Source organism: Sapajus apella, unplaced genomic scaffold (genome assembly GCF_009761245.1).
Source record: "Sapajus apella isolate SASKATOON/1434 unplaced genomic scaffold, GSC_monkey_1.0 scaffold3, whole genome shotgun sequence".
Lineage (NCBI taxonomy): Eukaryota > Metazoa > Chordata > Mammalia > Primates > Cebidae > Sapajus > Sapajus apella.
This window is the reverse complement of record NW_022436943.1, coordinates 7,947,901-7,967,809: the sequence shown is the minus strand read 5'-3', so window position 1 is coordinate 7,967,809 and position 19,909 is coordinate 7,947,901. Positions and strand designations below refer to the sequence as shown.

The 19,909-nt window shown below is 34.8% G+C and overlaps 1 protein-coding gene across 8 annotated transcripts in view; it reads right to left on the bottom strand.

Annotated features, from left to right (window-relative positions):
* Positions 1-19,909, bottom strand: part of TRIQK (triple QxxK/R motif containing) — a 250,075-nt gene that overhangs the window by 58,096 nt on the left and 172,070 nt on the right. For 4 of the 8 annotated variants that reach the window (XM_032249352.1, XM_032249362.1, XM_032249331.1 and 1 more), the window contains exons 1-2: positions 16,587-16,730; positions 4,781-4,940 (exon numbers count right to left, since the gene is read on the bottom strand). The gene's annotated coding sequence lies outside the window, so the exon portion shown is untranslated. Of the gene's footprint in view, positions 1-4,780; positions 4,941-16,386; positions 16,731-19,909 lie in introns of those variants that run through there. The other 4 variants (XM_032249393.1, XM_032249404.1, XM_032249372.1 and 1 more) reach the window with 3 other exon arrangements.

Here is a 19,909-nt window from a genome sequence, read left to right as displayed (position 1 = left end):
GATATAAGAATGGCCTCAGAGTACCTAAGTGTATAACAACTTAATCACACATACAATCTACAGTTTCTGCTATAATCTTTTAAATATCTTCTATAATCAGCTAAGTGGCTTCAACGAAAGTATTTTTGGATAACTTTAAAAATGCCAAATTATATACGCTATCTTGTTCACACATGTTTGAAACTCTGGATTAACAGAGTAACAGTTACATTCTAAATGTAACAGTTACATTTAGAGAGTAAATATTTTTACATACCCAAGTCTCTCCTCAGGACAGACCTTGTTAAGAAGAACAGAGTGGTGTGGCATATTTCAAAATGGTTCCTTTTCCCCTCCCCCAAGGAATTTTTCTCAGATACTTACTGTGAGAACCTAGTCTCACAATATGTATGTATTTACATACCTAGTGTATGTAAATAATGAGTATTCAAAATGTTTACTTTCTAAAATGTAAAACTTGTGAGCACAAAAAGGCTTGCACACTAGTCCCCATTTTTAAAGCTGGCAACTGAATCTCTAATCATTATAGGAAGTTCCAAATTATCCAAATTTTTAAGAAAAAATTTCCCAGGTAAACACTTCCACAGTTCTTTATTCCGTATTCTCTTCAGGAGTTATAAACTTCTTGATGTTTTTTTCTACTAAGTCTGTAAGTCACAATTCCTCTTATATATCCACTACTTGCATTATGCAGGTCAATACTGTTCCTCCTATTAGAGCAATAGCCTGACTTTAGATAAAACTGGTTCTGCCGTAAAGGCCTCAAGCCTTTAATTTTCAACGATAAGTTTAGCATCTCAAATATTTAAAATAACCCTAGGTCTAACACATAATGGCAAACAAGAAATACAATTTTAGAAAAGCCCTTATAGTACATTCTGACCATATCTTCCAAAAACCGTTAAGAAAAATTATATAAATATTCTACTTTTCTATTTTCTTTTTGAATATTAAGCTTTCATGTAACATTATACAGGTCTCCCTTCATAGCCATAGGGAAATTGGTTCCAGGACTCCTGTAGAAACCAAAATCCACAGGTGCTGGAATCCCTTATATAAAATGCTGTAGCATTTGCATTAAACTATGTTGTACACTCTCCTACATTCTTTAAATCATCTTTAGGTTATGTATAACATTTAATACAATATAAAAGCCATGTAAAAATTGTTTTACTATATTTTTCTATTATTTTTTATTGTTGCATAGTTATTTTTTTTTTTTTTTTTTTTTTTTGAGACGGGGTTTCGCTCTTGTTACCCAGGCTGGAGTGCAATGGCGCGATCTCGGCTCACCGCAACCTCCGCCTCCCGGGTTCAGGCAATTCTCCTGCCTCAGCCTCCTGAGTCGCTGGGATTATAGGCACACGCCACCATGCCCAGCTAATTTTTTGTATTTTTAGTAGAGACGGGGTTTCACCATGTTGACCAGGATGGTCTCGATCTCTTGACCTCGTGATCCACCCGCCTCGGCCTCCCACAGTGCTGGGATTACAGGCTTGAGCCACCGCGCCCGGCCTACATAGTTATTTTTATTGGTTTTTTCTTTTCCTGAGTATTTTTGATGTACAAGTGGCTGAATTCATGGATGCAGAACCCCTTGATAAGGAGGGCCAACTGAAAAATTTTTACTAAAAAATCTATTTCCAGTTTCTATTTCTCTATGTAAGGAGCTTGGAAGTCACCGCTCCATCCCTTTTCCAAGTAAAAAGTTAAACAGACTGGAAAGTGAGCATTCTTTTTGAATTCTTAAGAAAAATGAGGACACACACAGAGCACAAGTCTGACCCTCAAGATTGGAGAAAGAGGCAAATGCAGAGAGTCACAGCTTACCAGACAGAAACCCATGAGTAGGAAGTGTCACAGGAACCAGTGCTGTGGTAGAAAAACCTGAACTGTAATTGACAAGTTTCTGGAGGCTCAGGATGAAAAAGTCTGAACTAAATAACTTGTCTGAACCAAGACAGAAAGGACTCCCACACTCTGTTTTACCCCCAAGAGTTCGACTAGCTTCTCACAGTAAATATCTGAGAAAAATCCACAGGGAGGGGAAAAGGAACCATTTTAAAATTCACTACAGCCTGTTCTTAACAAGGTCTGTCCTCAGGAGAAACTAGTTAATCAGAGGTAACTTGCTGGGTACTTTCAGAGCCTAACTGACCTGGGGAAAGGGAAACCCCCAACTCTAGCCCACTCCAGCTTTCCATGTGGAAGAAGAGAAATACTCAACTCCAGCCCACTCTTGCCATCCTGTCTTCAGTAAAGGGGGAAAAATAACTGAGAAATACTTGCAAAGTTCACAGTCCAAAAGCCAATATTCCCTAAATGATTAAGACCTAATAATAAGACTACAGAGTGCACCCTGTCACCCCATACTTTACCACCATGTTACTAGAGGCCTATTTACAGCAGTTCCTTTTACTCAGTTCATCACATCTGGCTATCAAGAAAAAATAACAAGGCATACTATAAGGCAAAAAAACCCCACAGAATTTGAAGAGATATGCAAGCATCAGAACCAGACATGGCAGGGATGTGGAAATTATCAAACTGGAAACTTAAGACAAGTATGATTAATATATTAAGGGCTCTAATGGATAAAGTAGACATCCTATAATAACAGATGGACAATGTAAGCAAAGAGATGGAAATCTTAAGAAGGAACCGAAAGAAATGCTGGTGATCAAAAAAGGAATAGCAGAAATGAAGAGTGCCTTTGATGAGCTTATTCACAGATTGAACACTAGCTGAGGAAAGACTCTCTGAGCTTGAGATAAATCAATAGAAACCTCCAAAACCAGAAAACACGCACACACACACACAGAACAAAATACCCAAAAATTGTGGTACAACTCTAAAAGGTATAATATACATATAATGGGAATATCAGAAGATGAAGAAAAAGAGATGGGAACAGAAGAAATATTTGAAACAATAATGATTAAGAGTAAATTCAGACACCTAACCATAGATCCAAGAAGCTCAGAAACCACCCAAAAAGGATAAATGTCAAGGAAAAAAAAAAAAAACTACACCTAGGTATATCATCTGAAAATGCTTTTAAATACCTCTTACCTGGATATCTTATACTTCTTTACATCAGTACAAAGGTATAGCAGTCATTAATTCAACTCATTAAACTTACAATTCTGCTTTCCTGCTGCATAGAGGGCAATACTGCACTTCATAGTTCCACATTCAAAATTTAGTAATTTGCTTTGACTAGCGAAACACTAAATACCAGTGCATAATGAACCACTCGTCCTTCCCACTGCTGCAGTGATCATGGAAGTATATTCAGACAAAACCTTCAATTTCTTACCAACTCATTTTGGGTATTTAGTCTGTGTGTTGTGTTAAGACATTGAAATTTGAGCTTGCTTGTTTCTACAGTGTAACCTCAGCTCCTCTTACCGATACAAATGTTACTTTTCTCCAGAAGCCTTTCACAAGTACAACATTGTCTGATTTAAATGCTGCTTCTCCAAGTGATGACAGCATTCTACTCATACTTTTATTATAACACAACACTATAGTAAAATGGCTGCTGGAATTATCCACTTCCTTTGTTAAACTATACTCCTGAGGTAGGAACTCTTAGTGGCTAGCTTGTAGTAAGTTGTTAAAAAAACATTTACTGAATTCACTGATCATTCCTACATTCACTCATCAAGAGCCAGGGACCACTCCAGTTACTAGAGATAGAGCACAAACAGAGCAAACCAAAACTCCTGCCTTCACATGCCTTATATTCTTATGAGGGATAATGATAATAAGGAAGACACATAAGTGTAAACATACAGATCAATAGATAGTGATAAAAACTACAGAGCAAACAAAGAATATAAAGTGTTGGATGGTCATCAGGTAAGACTCCATTTAGAAGGTGAATTTTTAATAAAGACCAAAAAAAAAAATAGGAAGGAAATTGGTCATACAATTTCTACATGTGGAAGAAGAGCAATGTAGTAGAAAGAATAGCAAGTGCAAAAATTCTGAGATGAGAAAATGCCTGGCATGTACAAAAAACAACAAGGAGGCAGTATGCCCAGGGCAAGTGAATGACCATGAGAACAGTTAAAGATGAAATTAGAGAAGTAACAAAGGATCAAGTCTTGTCGAGACAATTAGGCCAGTCTAAAAGCTTTATTTAGATGTTATGTTGTGTAAAATGGAGAGCTATTGAAAGGCTTTGAGTAGAGTGAGGAGTGGGAAAGAACAGGACGAGATGAGGTCAGAGATAAACAGAGACCCATATTCTTCATTTTATTTTATGTCATATTTCCTCTCTCCACAATACATGAGAAAAATGAATGGATCAATTTACTAAGAAGGATTGTTGAATAAATGATATTTTATGATGATTATCTGTCCATCACTTCATATGCAGGAAAAGTGATTAAAACCAATAAATAATTACCAAAATATTGCAATATACCAAAGTATAATAATGTACTGAACGTCAAGACAGATCAAGCATTTAATGTAGCAACATATCTTAACAGGCAATTGAAAATACTAAACATTTAACAAATATATTAGTTATAAATGTATATAACTTTATAAATGTTACTTCATTTATTTGGATTTGCTGAAATATCACAAAATAAATACAAGTAAAAACATTCCCTTATTGTAATACTGCCTTCCATAAGAAAAACCTCTGCTTGGAACCCAGGTTCATTGCCAGAAGAAAACAACCCAAAGCAAGAAGTACAAAGTGAAAGAAAACAAACTACAAATCAAAACACCTTTTGCAAAATGTTAAATCAAATAAACACACCTTGCGTTGTGTCTTTGATGCTGCCAAGTCTAAACTCTGGAAAGCTGCCAAGGGGTAAGATGTTTCCAAAGCCAAAGGTCTTTACTTAGGTAGCTGTACTTGCATTCCTGGCAAATTCAATTCCAAATACCAAAAATAATATTGTTGGTGATTTTTCTTACTGCAATTCAAAACAAAGTATATAGAAATAGTAAATGAATGATCTCCAGTTCCCTAGTTGTCCACGAATCTAAATCACAGTGAAAACATTTCCAAAAAGTGTTTCTTAGTTTGCTAACTCTGTTGTTTATTCAAATATCCAATATATTTGGAAAATGTTGCATATTATGCCCCTTTTAACAAGGCATATTTTCATAATAAAGGCTCTGAGAAGTCCTGTAACAGAAAAATCTATTTAAATTTACATGACCTAGTGTGTCTTAAACAGTTATCTGAAAAGTAGCAGGAGATGCTTCCACTGTTTTCTAAAGTCAGGCATAAATGTAAAGAGACTGCTATAAAATTATTTTCTGTTATTTTAATTTGCACAAGTTTGACTTAAAAATTATATTTATTCAGTCATAAATGTCAAAATATATGTTACTTTCTAAATGCCCATTTTAAAATCAACATGGAATAATAAGCAGGTAATGCATGATTTATTCATTTCTGTTTGTTAAATATTTACTGAAAACCTACTAAATGCCAGGCAATGAAGTTATGTCTAGTTTTATATTGCAATTGCTGTCATATGGATAAGAGCATCAAATTTAAATATTTTCAAACTGCTGTCTAATCATGATACCAACTCAAAATGTAACCCCAATTATTTGGGAACACAAGCTTTACTAATTCTAATGAGATAATTAAAAATAGTAATTTTTAGGTTACTTTTAAATAGTGCTAACAATCCAAGAGTAATAATATGAAAGAATAATATTTTTTATTTGACCAATGAAACACTAAATACCAGTGCATAATGAGCCACTCTCCCTTTCCACTGCTGCAGTGATCATGGAAGTATATGATCACTTTCATTTAACGAAGGTGCTACAAAATAATAAAGTTGGACACTTACCTCACACCATATACAAAATTTAATACAAAATGAATCACAGAACTAAATGCAAAGACTAAAGCTATAAAACATTTGAAAGAAAACATGGGAATAAAACTTTATGACTTTGATTTAGAAAATATTCTCTTACATACAACACTAAAAGCACACGCAATAAAATAAAAAATAGATAAATTGCACTCCATTAAAATAAAACTTTTGTGCTTTAAAGAACATGACCAAAAAAGTGCAAAGGCAGTCCACAGAATAGAAGAAAATACTTGCACGCCATATATGTGATAAAGGTCTAGTGCCCAGAATATATAAAGAACTCTCACAACTCAACATAAAAGATCAAATAATACAATTTTTAAATGGCCAAAGTATTTGAACGATTTTCCAGAGAAGACATACAAATTGCCAGAAAGCACAGGAAAAGATGCTCAACATAATTGTCATTAGGAAAATTCAGATCAAAACCATGGTGAAATACCACTTTACCCCTAGGAGGATGACAATTTTTTTAAAAATGCAAGTGGAGATGAGGATGTGGAGAAACTGGAACCTTTATACATTGCTGGTAGAAAAGTAAAATGATACAGCCACACTTTGAAAAAGTTTGGCAGCTCCTCAAAAATCCAAACACAGAGTTATCATATGGCCAGCAATTCTACTCTTAGGTATATACCCAAAAAAAAGGAAAACATCTCCACCCAAAAACTTACATATGAATGTTCATAGCAGCATTATTCTAATAGCCAAAAAGGAGAAACAACTCATGATGAATAGGTATATAAAATCTAGTATATATCTATGCGATGGAATATTAAAAAGAATTAAATATTGGTAATGCTGCAACATGGATGACCCTTGTAAACATGTGTCTAAGTGAAAGAAGTCAGTCACAAAAGTCCACTTAATACATAACTTCTATTGTTCCCTTTATATGAAATGGAACTTCTCTATCTTTCTCTATTGAGCCAGACAGGGGAAGCTCAATAGAGAAAGATAATAGATTAGTGATTGTTTAAGGGGTTGGAGTCTAGAAGGGGTAGAAATGGACATAATGGATACAGAATTTCTATTTTAGATAATGAAAACGTTCTAAAATTAGGTAGTTGCACAACATTTGGAATATGCTAAAAACTCCTGAATTGTACACTTTAAAGTGATAAATCTTATGCTTGTGAAATATAGCTCAATAAAGCGGTTATTAAAATACAAGTGTCATAAAAATGCAAGTCTACAGTCCACATCTAAAATGTTTGGGCCAGATATGACTTGAATGTTTTTAGATTATAAAAAGGTAATAAATCCCATCTACCATAATTACATAATACTCCTGAAAGGAAGCACATTAATACTTCATAGAAAAATCTTATGCCTATTAATTATGTAAATAGTCCCATGTCATTTCAAATCTGTTTTTTGTCTCAATTAAGTTTGCAAAAAACTTGACAAAGTTTAATTTTGCAGAACTTTTGGATTTTGAAAATGCAAATGATGGGTGTTGGAGCCTTACTCATGATGATTGTTAATATTAGTAATAATCTCAGCAACTACCCTTTTGTTGGCTAGCAACTAATGTGGCAACCGCTGTGGTAAGCACACCACATATAATAAATTTTCATAACATTTTTGTATAATAGGTACAATTTCCCAACTGAGGAAACTGAGTTTCCTAATGATTAAGTGATTTACCCAAGCATGCAAAGTTGACAGGGAACAGATTTAAACTCAAATCTATCCGATCATAGAGCTCACTCTCTTTCCTCTATATATCAGAGTATGTTCAGACCATTCACCTGAACTATGGACTCTACCTCTGTAAAATGGAGTAAGAGCCCTTTTACATATACATACATGTATACATACATATACATACATATATTTTTTCATTAAAAGATTTTATTTCATTCTTACTTAACATGTGTATACATACATATATGTACGTGTATATGTATATATACACATGTACATATGATCATATATATGTGTATATGTATATGTATGTATCTGTATGTACATGTACATACATGTGTACACGTGCATATGTACATATACATATGTGTGTGCATACACATACATATATGTACATGTGTGTAGGTATACACATATGTGTGTTTATGTATGCATATACATACAGATACACATATATACATATACACATATATATGTGAAGTAAGAATGAAATAAAATCTTTCAATGAAAATAATGTGTTAAATATAAAGGTCTACATAAATATGAGACAACATCATCTGAATAACTATTTTCATTATATCTCTAAATCAAGGTTCAAAGGAGATATGTTTTCAGTCAAATTCTACACAGGCATTCCAAACAAATGTATTAATTTTATTAGAAGAAATGCTAAGCATTACTTTAAATTGTTTTTAAATACTAAATAAAGAAAATCTAAATATATTCAAATGGTCTATAGCTAAACTTCTATCATCTCAAGCTTTCATAAAATTTTTGCAAGTCCTATATAAAAGTGGTGCAGTGTGCAAGCATATACATTATGTTTTGTCTTAAAACATTTACATATACATTATGTTTTGTCTTAAAACAGCTCTACCCAGGAGAAGCCAGAACAGATTACATTTTTACTTCATAAGTAACGTCTTATAAAGTATATTATACATATATATATTATATATACATATTATATTATATCTATATCATTATACATATATAATATACATATATGTATATTCTGAAAATTTTTAATGATTTAAGTTAACAGTCTGCTCACGTAAGTTTACCTACCATGTAAGTTCCTAGGGTAACTAAGGGATTGTTTATATATTCCCCTTTAAAGGAAAACTTATATATACTGCAAAACAACTTTTATTCCATGAAAGTATAATCATAGAATTAAAGAATTTTAGAAAGTGTGGTACCATATTTGAAAAAGTTTCAGAACCATTTTAAAATAACAATTCGATCTTGTTGCTCTACCATTTGCAAACCTGAAATGGATCCTCATTGCCTGCAAGATAAAAATAGTTTTGCATGTCATATAAGGGCCTTCTCAGTCTGGGCTAGCAGGTTCATACTGCCTCAACTCTAGCTATTTTTCTCTAGATTAGGCTCCAGTACCTAAAGTTCTTTTGATTTTCCAACCACAAGACCCCATTTACAGCTTAATAGTTTTACAAATCGTATTATAATTACTTTAATGTTGCTCAGCCCTAACCTTGTCTAACTTGAATTCATAGGTACTCTTCAAGACCCCATTTAATTACATGCTTTCTCTGTGTAATTCACCTATGCCTGCCAGAAAAATCTGTGGTTATCTGATTGATATGTAACTCACTTATTAAATATTGTACCTACTTATCTCCAAAAACATCTAGAATTTTCGCATATAATAGTACCCATTGTTTCTTATTATAATATTGAAATATTACCTGATTTTCATCTTTGGAAAAATATTATAAAATATTTACATGAATTTTGTTTCATTTATGGAATAGAGATGGAAAAGTGAAGATGTGGATTATAAAATGCAAATAATGATAGATTTTTGAGGTTAATCTTAACCATATAAAACCAAAGAGATGCTGGGGTAAGTCAAACATTTATTCATCAAAAATTGAATAAATCTGAGTCCCTTGAACTGAAAAGAAAAGTACACTAAGGTTTACAATTCAGGTCATGAGTTGAAAAACTTATTCTGTTTTGTAGATATATATATTTTAGGCTTTGCATGTCAAGAAGGAAAATCAAATTATAACAATGAGACTGTGATTTTAGCGTGCTGAGATTCAGAGCAGGCCAATGAAAGTGCCTCCATGTATGGCTCTGTGACAATTACACAACTCTGCTATATTGTATTGTACTGTAAAAGCAGTCATAGACAATATGTAAACAAATGAGTGTGATTGTGATCCAATAAAACTTTATTAATAAACAATTAAATTTGAATTTTACATAATTTTCACATGTAACAAAATGTCATTATCCTTTTGATTTTTCAACCATTTAAACATGTACAAACCATTTCAAGCTCACGGATCATAGGATGCAGACAGTGAGTCAGATCTGGCCTGCTGGTCAAAGTTTGCTAATCAATGGTTTAGGGATACTTTTTATATCCATTTATACTCTTGAATTATCAAGTTTCCTCTCTGACGTAAATAAGTCAGAAGTTCACAAAATTTTATTTAAATCTAGGTTTTTGTTTTTGAATTAATTTTTATAATATATATTTTCTCATGCAAATGATTTTTTAATTAGCAGCCAATTTTTAACTAGATTTAAACAAATTATTTAAAACCTGGGATATACCATCAATTATACACACACACACACACACACACACGCAAAATGGCGTTTGTGTTGATCTTGCATTATCTCATAATAAGCTGGTATCTTCAGGTCTTTTTCCTCAAAAGCAAACATGAAGTAGTTTAGATTCTTTTATACAGATACTCCTCAACTTACCATGGGATTACGTCCCAATAAACCCATCATAGGTCAAAAATATCTTAAATTGAAAATTCATTTCATACCCCAATAAACCCACAGTAAAAATGAAATACTGTAAATCAAACCATCATAAGTCCAGATGCTTTTCAACTAATAGGATTACATACCAATAAACCCATCACAAAGTTGAAAAATCATAAGCCAAACCATCATAAATCAGGGATGGACTGTATACAATAAGAGTGGTTTTCTGTTGCCATCACACAAGAATTGCAAACTGCTTGGGAATTTTTTTTAACTATAAACGTGTTGCTCTATTGTTTTCTGGCATTTCATACTACAGAAAAGAAGTCTGAGGCCCGTATAATTTTCATTTCCTGATAATAACATGCTATTTTTTTTTTCTTTCTTGATGTGGAAAACATTTTTTTCTTTATTATCACAATTTGATAATTTTGTGATTATTGTGTCTCTTTAAGTTGTCATGCCTTACATTAAAAAGGCTCTTACTTCCTTCATAGGTCTTTTTCAGCTCAGGAAAGTTTTTCTCTTATATTTTTAAAATTAGTTTTCTTTCAAATGCTCTGTTCTCTTCTTTAGGAACAACTAATTGATCTACCTATCTATCTGTCTACCTATCTATCTATCTATTTTCTTGTCTCTTATTCAGAGACTCCACATAGCCATACAGTGGACTCTATTCTTTATTCTCCATATATCATCTTTTTATGATTTACAACTTTTTAACTAAAATAACCTCTCAAGTCTATTCTCCACACTGACTAAACCTTGTACAACAATATCAATTATAAATGTTACTGCCTCAAATATAGATTTTTAACACTTTTGTGGTGGGTAAAATAATGTCCCCCCAATCCAAAGATGTCCAAGACCTAATTCCCATAAGCTACAAATAAGTTGGATTGCAGAAGAGACTTTGCAGACATGATTCAATGAAGAACCTCAAAATGAAGAGATTGTCCTGAATTATCTGAATGTGTCTTCAAAAGTAGATAACCCTTCCAGGTGTGGTCAGAAGGAGATGTGACTACAGAATAAGTCAGATTGCTGCAATGTTTCTGGCTTTGAAGTTAGGGAGCGGTGCATAAACCAAGGAATGTGGGCAGCCTCCAGAAACCACAGAAGACAAGGAAACTGATAATCTCTCCTAGAGCCTCCAGAAAGGAATGCAGCTCTGTCCTTACCTCTATTTCAGCCCAAAGTGACCTATGTCAGACTTCTGAACTGCCAGATAATAAATTTGTGTTAAGTCACGAAATGTGGCGTAACGTCTTACAAGAGAAACCAAAAACTGATATGGCTCTCATATTTTTAGTTTCTCATCTTTTTATTTTCTGTTAATATCTTCTTTCTGTCACTTCATCATTGTCTGTTCTTTTTACATGAAGTTCTTCTATCCATAGAAGCCATATAGTCTTAAATGTGTTGGATAGCAAATAACTCTGAAATGTTCTTCCTTAGCTTAAGATTATTTTTAGAGTTTCATAGGTATACGTCTGAGTCTTCTGCTGATATCCTCTGCCTTGATTTTGTATGATGTCTTGTTTCACTTGATTCATTTTCAAATGCAAATTTATCCAGAATATTTTGACACTGAAAAAAAACTGTATAAATAATTTCTACATAAGCCAATGTTTTCCATACATGTATAAAGGGGATGGTGTTGAGGAGAGAAGAGACAGAGAATTAACTTCCTAGGAACACAGACAAAGCAGAATTGAAAACTGGGAGGTTCTTTTTAAAACTGTACCTTCCCATCTTGAAAAAACATCTGATGTACCTCTGCCCAGAGAGATTCAGTATTATATATTGAGTCACACTGAATGACGGCAATGTATTATAACACTCATACATATTGTTAAAACAGTTAACTTCCAGTCAAGTTAACTATGCATGTGGAAAAGGTTGAAGATTTGTTTTTTGCATAACAAAGGATATTTCTACTTCCAGAGCTAAGTCTAAAACTTTCAATGCAGTGCACCTTCCACCTGCTGCAGGTAATAAACTGTAATCCACAGTTGGGACGTTGCCACAGGTATCCACATAGTTCATTATTCTATACCCTGCAATATTTGAATATTTTAAGACTCAAAGTATGTAAAACAAATGTTATTCAGATTAACCTATCTTTCTTTTGTCATTGCCAACATTTTAAATTGTTCCATATAATTAGGCTGGCATTTTTGCAAGTATGTCAATAAAAAAAACTACTATAGAAGAACAAAGCTACTTTATGCTGACGTCCTTTCTCAATTTCGGTGGCTTAAAAGTCATGCAACTGACAAGAGTCTTTCATTAATGAAACCGTGTTTGCCTTCTAAGTCAACAAAACTGTTAAACCACTGAGTATGGAATGCTTACCTTTTTACTGTTGTTTAACATTTCAAAATTATGAGGTAAGTAGGAATCATTTCTTTTTCATGAAAACATATACCTATCTCATTCTATTGTTGGAAAGGTACTGAACATTTCTACCACGTAAAAAGGGTATAAATTTTTGTAAAGGGTATAAAAAAATTAGCTCTAGGCCTACATGATCCTTGTCTGTTTAATAGGAAATTTGAGAATATCAAATATGATCAAATATGTATCACTATTTTCCATTAGTATTATTTTAGTCACTCTGGACAAATATCAGAAAAACACAAAATTCTAAGTAATATTGTTTAAGACATTCACAGTTAGAGTAAAATCTACTGATATTAAAAATGCAGATACATATGAACAAAGATTAAGGGGAAATCTGGCCTAGTTTCACGTTTCTACGTAGAGGAACTTCCATTGGAGCAGGGGCTCTCAGTGGAGATGCTTTGGCATTGGAGTAAGACAAGGAAATTCTTCATTGAGCTGATTGCCCTCTACATTACACAATATTTATCATCTCTAAACTTCAGGGTCCCAAAAGTCAGTAGTACTTCCTCTAAAGATATTAGAATAATTTAAAACACCCTGGCATATATCAAATACTCCAGAGGTGTCACCCAGAATGGAAAACCACAGCCCTAGATTTACAGTCCTGGCCTCAGATCCCACTTCTTATTCAAGTTTACCAAAAAGAGACTAATCTGATCAGTGACTAGTTCACATTACTCCACCCGTAGAGCTAACCCACATACACCAGTAAGCACTGAAGATTTGCCCACTTTTACTACCCTCTCTGCCCTAGACCATGAAAAGCAGTAATTGTGCGTAAGCATATAGGTCCTGCAATCTGAAATTTTTATCTCAGCTGAACTAAAGTCTAGGTTCTAGGAAAGAGAGTAGGAGTAAAAGGAGGTAGGAAGTACTGGTACTCATTTTTGGTCTGATTTTTGGATAAAGCACTATCCCCTATCGACTTGTTATTGCAAGTTGAAGTTGATATGGCAAACTCCACGTCTGTTTACAAACTCAAGAGAGGATGGAAAGAGCTATTATTGAGCCTCTAAAAATCTCTAAATCCATTGTAATGCTCTCTCTAAGCCACTTGTCTTTATCCCTCTTTCTCTAACAGAAATGAACTGAATTGAGTAAAGAAAGGAATAGTCAAGTATCAAACAGTTCAAATAAAATTATAAGCACTAAAGAAATAACAGGTACTCCTATACACATTCATGCATACTACAAAAGCAATAGATCTTTACCTCTTTAAGTTTTTCCTTATCCAATAACAACTTTTTTATATCTACTATTGATGCCCACTTTTATTGGTAAAGCTAGAGAATTCGACCAAAGAAAATAATGAACTCTATTTACAGATCTCTGTATGAATATAGAATCAGGAAAAGAGCCACGGTGAAAACAACCACGATATTTTTTATCCACGAATTAAAACATTACAAAAGATTATTCACTTAAGTAAAAAAAAAAAAAAAAAAAAGATTTACAAGTATCAAGTAATGATATTCAAGTGGCATGTATTAAAAGTAATAAGCTTTCTTTGTCCAAAACAGACTTGGATAGATGAGGAAGATTATGTATCTAATGCTCATCTCAAAAATACAATTTCACATTTTTCTCAAAATATTTGACAATACTCTTTTAACTTGTTTAAATACCAGAATATGTTTTAAGAGGTTATGATCAAAGGGCATTTGAGATAAAACATAGATTACATGGTTTTGTAAGATAGCAACAATTGGCTGAACATTGTTAGTTCCTGTTTATTAGCACTTAAAAAAAATAAAAATGATAGGGGGATGGCTGAAGACCCTGAACTAAGGTATGCTATGGTAAGAGGCACTGTAGAAGAAAAATAAAAGCCCCACTCTTTTCCCAGGTATGTAGCCTTGGGTAAAAGTTACTTAGTCTCTCTGTAGGATGAGGCAGTGGCAGAGAATAATTTCCTTATTCCTAAAGAAGTTGAACAAAAACAGATGTTCTTAATCCAGGGCCCATTTAGGCTTCAAATTGCACCTTTTTCTGAGGAGTGAGTCAATACATTTCCTTGGTTTATCAAAGTGGTAAATGACACCAAAAGGTTAGTCATCCTTGCATTAAAAGGTAATGTTTCCGGCCAGGCATTGAAGCACACGCCTGTAATACCAGTACTTCGGTAGGCCGAGGCAGGAGGATCACCTGAGGTTAGGAGTTCAAGATCAGCCTGGTCAACATGGTGAAACCCCGTCTCTACTAAAAATACAAAAATTAGCTGGGTGCGGTGGTGTGTGCCTGTAATCCCAGCTACTCGGAAGTCTGAGGCAGGAGAATTGCTTGAGCCCAGGAGGCAGAGGTTGCAGTGAGTTGAGATTGTGCCATTGCACTCCAGCCTAGCCAACGGAGCAAGACTCCATCTCAATCTTTTCAGGTATATATATACCTAGTGATATTAAAAGGGAAAAAGTGTCATTCAAGATATTATAGGTGCTACCTAAACAGAACCAATACAGAATCAATAATGAATAGATGAGTGAATTTCTTCCCCATTTCCAAATGACCCAAAGATTTAAAAAAAAAAAAATCAGAAGGGAAATTTGAAAATACTTTAAGCTGAATGACAATATTTACACGTTTATAAATTAGGATCATATAGACAAAAAGATTAAAAGTGTAATCAATAACACTTCACATATGTGTAGATCATTGCTCTAATGATACTTTCACAATCAATTATTCCTTTTTTTAGGAAGGAAGGGTATATCTTACAGTCCCCATTTTACAGATAAGAAAACAATTGCGAGAGTTACTGCCCAAGGACAAACACTTCTTAACCCTGCCAGTTTCCTGACTTGTAGGCCAATGCTCTTTCCGATGTTAACAAGTAGTACAAGCTTCCTTCCTCCGGGTTTACACTGTAAACCTGGCAAAAGTTTTTTAGCTCTTTTGTGTTTTCTCTCTGGAATGTTTGTCGTGTCTGAATCATTAGGGGCAAGAGTACATGAGCAAACAAAAGGAGATTTTGAAGTGGTTATCTGAGGTTACCAACTCATCCCATACTGGTTGATCATTAAGTATGGGCCGAATGAAGCAAAAACAGCTCTACTGGTTGAGCACACCTCTCCACAATAGAGAATGAAAGGGAGATTATGTCTTGGGGCTTCTCTAGAAATAATTTGCTTCGACTTCTTCGGAAGGCTTATTAAGCTCTAACATGCCCCAGAGAACTCCAAGTAGAAGAAACCTGATTCCAATCCCCTTTTCCTAGTCATCCACGTGGACACCAACATCTGATGGGTTCAGAATTCACCAAGCTCTAGGAAAAGTAACCCCACTTTCCTCACCACCACCAATAAAGCCACCTAGTCCTGTCTGAATCGCCTCTCTGCAAAAGTTTTGGCATTCAAATACTCGTTCATTAATAAGAGGAAGCAGGTGAAAGAGTGAAGAGAAGTACCATGGAAAAGGGGGGCCCGAAAGGGAACTGCAGAACCCGAAGAGCTGCACAGAGAAATAAGCTGCCGCAAGTTATCTGACAGCACAAAGGAGCCAATCCCGAGCCGCATGGAAGACCTTGGGTAGTGGGCGGGACTAACGTATCCGGGGCCCAGCGGCAGGCGCCAGACACGCTGGCAGGGCGGGAACCGCGCGTTCCTTAGCAACCGCAACGGCCACGCCCACCGAACCCAGCACCCTCCATCCCCCACCCTGCATCCAGCGCCCTGATCCGCGGGAACGGGTCCTTCAGTCATCTTCGTACCTACTGGGTTTCCCGGATTCCGGGATTCTCTTGCAGGGCCTCCCTCCGCCCAGCCCGCCCAAGTGCCGCTCCCAGGGACGGAACGATCGTCTCCTAAAAGCTTTAAGGCTAGCTAAGGAGGTGCGCCCATTTTCAGTCCCGGACCCCGAGCATCCTGAGCAAGGTCTCCCCAAATCCCCTCGCACTCGCCGGACACACACCTCAGCTCTGCCAAGGCAAGGGCCGACAAACTTCGTGTCCGGCTGGAAATGTTGCTGTCCACGGTCCTGTCACTCAGGGGTAGGGGCGGGACGAGCCAGCCGCACACTCCTACTCCCAAAGGCCGAGGCGGAAAAGAGGCGGGGCTCTGCTTGCAGGGGCGGGACCAGGCCTCAGTCGGCTCTCGGATTGGTAGGTCTTTCTCCCGCCTCTACGCGGGTCCAGGACGCAAAGGCGCCCGCCCTGCGGCCTTTCCCTCCTTTTGATGCTACCCTGGAGTTCCAATATTTGTCTCACAAGGTGACTGTAGAAATTAAAAATAAAGACTGTGACTTGTTTTGTAAATATAAAACGGACAAATATGTTATTTTGGTTATTGAACCCTTCCCATCTCACACACACTCCCCAATTCACACTCCCAGGAGCATCCGTAAGTGGAAGTGTACGTTGTCTGTGTACACAATGAATTCATTAACCATTCAAACAGCAAAAAAGAAAAAAACAGTTTATATTAACTAGAGATTAATCAACTTAGGAAAGATTTCTAAAACACGACCGACAATTAAGATTTAGGAGCCCATGTTTAGGTACTCAATTTTCACATCTACAAAATGGGAATGAAATATTAAGATGTTATTTGAAACGCATTCGAATATAGAATGCTTTATTCATATACTCATGTAATCCTTACAAAACACACTGAAAGTATTATCCACAGCCTATGAACAATGAAACACAGGCTAGGAAAGGCTAGGTTTGTTCAAGCATTCAACAAATCTAAGTGCCTGCAGCCATTATTTTTAATACTGTGGTAAACTAAATCTAAAATTCCTTCAAAATATTATGCAACATCCAATGTAATTTTTCTCTTGCTCACATAAAAGTTACCTTCCTCTAGGCCAGCCCATCATATCTTTTTTAAAAAGCCCTTGAGAAAGAAAGTAGCATACAAAAAAAAAAAAAAAAAAAAAAAAAAGGAAAAAAGTATATATAGACTAACCAGAAGGCTCTCTGAAATCTCACAGGATATTATGGCCAGGAATTGAATCCAAAATGTAATTTTATTTTCTGTCCTCCTAAATCATTTTCTGGTCTCCAGTTCCTCTCCCAGAAATAAAGGTAGAGTTAAATGAGATTATATTAATACTCTTAACTAGATTGTTATGTGTGTGGCTTTATGTAGTGAAATTTTTTTCCTTTACATATTAAACCAAAACCCAGAAGTGTTTATCTTGTCTGATGCAGTTGTAGTAACGAAAAAAAAAAGTACTTCTGGAAAAGTGCCTTCCTTGAGATTCAATTAAAATGTTCATCACACTGTGATGCAATTGTTGGAATAAAAGAAATCCATTCCAATTACAAATAATTTTACACTCTTGACCTGCTGAACTTCTAAATTATTCTGAAAGCTTGCTAAATGTAAATAACTCTCTATAAAACTTTCTTGATTTTCTTTAATCTTTTAAAAATGTTTGGTTTGGCCAGGCATGGTGGCACGCACCTGTAATCCTAGCACTTTGAGAGACAGAGGCAGGCAGATGCCTGAGGTCAGGAGTTCAAGACCAGCCTGGTCAACATGGTGAAACTCTTTCTCTACTAAAAATACAAAAATTAGCCAGGCATGGTGGCAGATGCCTGTAATCCCAGCTACTGAGGAGGCTGAAGCAAGAGAATCGCTTGAGCCGGGAGGTGGAGATTGCAGTGAGCTGTGATTGCACTACTGCACTCCAGCCTGGGTGACTGAGCAGGACTCTGTCTCAAAAACAAAAAAAAAAAATTGGTTTTAGACTAAAAGAAAAGAGTTATGATTGTACATTAGTAAGTATATTATGTAAATAAATGCTGTAAGATTTAAATAAAAGTGGTGAACGTACTTGAGTCCATTTTCATTACATATTTAAAGATGCAAATGTATTTGTTTGAATATTCTCACATATATAAAATATTATACATTTAAATAAATGTATTATATGCATGTAAATGTGTAATCATTGAAATAAACACAGCTGTATACTACCCATATGTATAGCTCCAGATGTTTGAAGCATGCACTCAAATTGCTGGAACTTGACACCTTGGTGTCTAGTTAAACATCCAGGAGCAAATATGTTCTACATATGCATAGGAATACATTTTAAAACTGTATCTACTATTTCAAAATAAGGGTGGAACAGCAAATAGTGAGTCTCTACCACTGCATTTCTTATTATGAACACATTTTTGTGAGATGATCTTGTCCTAGCTAATTGTTCTACAAGCAGTTTATTAATCCATAAAATGGGCACTAGCCACCTTACTCTACACGCATTTAACTACTGCAAAGTAGTCTTTCAAGTGTTTTTCAAAATAATTAAGCTCCTAAATATTTCTTATTAATACTCCCAAGTAGGACATAATTCCAAGTGTGTAGCTGCCAGCTATTTCTTTTACAAATGATATGTAGATAGAACACATATATTGTAACTTTTGGAGTAGAAGAGTCTCACGCTATTCACACTTCACTTATTTATTTTTTACCTCATGTTCTATTATAAAACTTGGAACATGTGTAATTTGAAATCCCTCCATAGGCCCAAATGTATATTGGAAGAATTTAAGAAGAGCAAATATAATTTATCAAATAAATAACTATATCTTAGGGACACTGAAAAAGAAGGAAATAGCTTAATGTTTTAAAATTAAAACATCCAGGTGTATGTTATACGCTTATTTATTCACCATATAAAGACATACCTTATTGACTTAAAATTCTGGCAAGTTGAAATGTAAACTAGAATCTAATAATTGTATGTACTAACTCCTTTGTCCTAGATGAATATGCATATTGATTGAAATTTGAAAAAAATATATATTTGAATCATTTGTAAAAATTTGTTTTAGAAATATGAAGCTCAAATATCTTAACAAAATTGATTCTGTCAAAAGCGAATGATGCATATTGAATATTTTAACATGATAAATACAGCATCAAGTTACTTAATCCTATTCAGCAGTCCTTTGCTCTAAATCGTAAGACAAAATAATTATCCAACCTAACTCTCTGAGTAACTTGGATCACTTAATAGATCAAACATACATATTGCTATTTCCTTTCGATCACCCCAGAACAATATCAGGGAGGCAACTAGAATGAATTTTGTTTAAAACATTTAAAGCAATGATTTCTTATGTAAGTTCATTTAAGAAATCCCTGTAATCCCCAAAGTCTATGCTCGAAAGTCTTGACTTTAATTTATAGTACTATATTTTAAACTACTTAATAAAAACTGGAAGATGGGTTTGCTTTTCTTATAGAAAAATTTCCTTTTGAAAACTCAGAAAATTA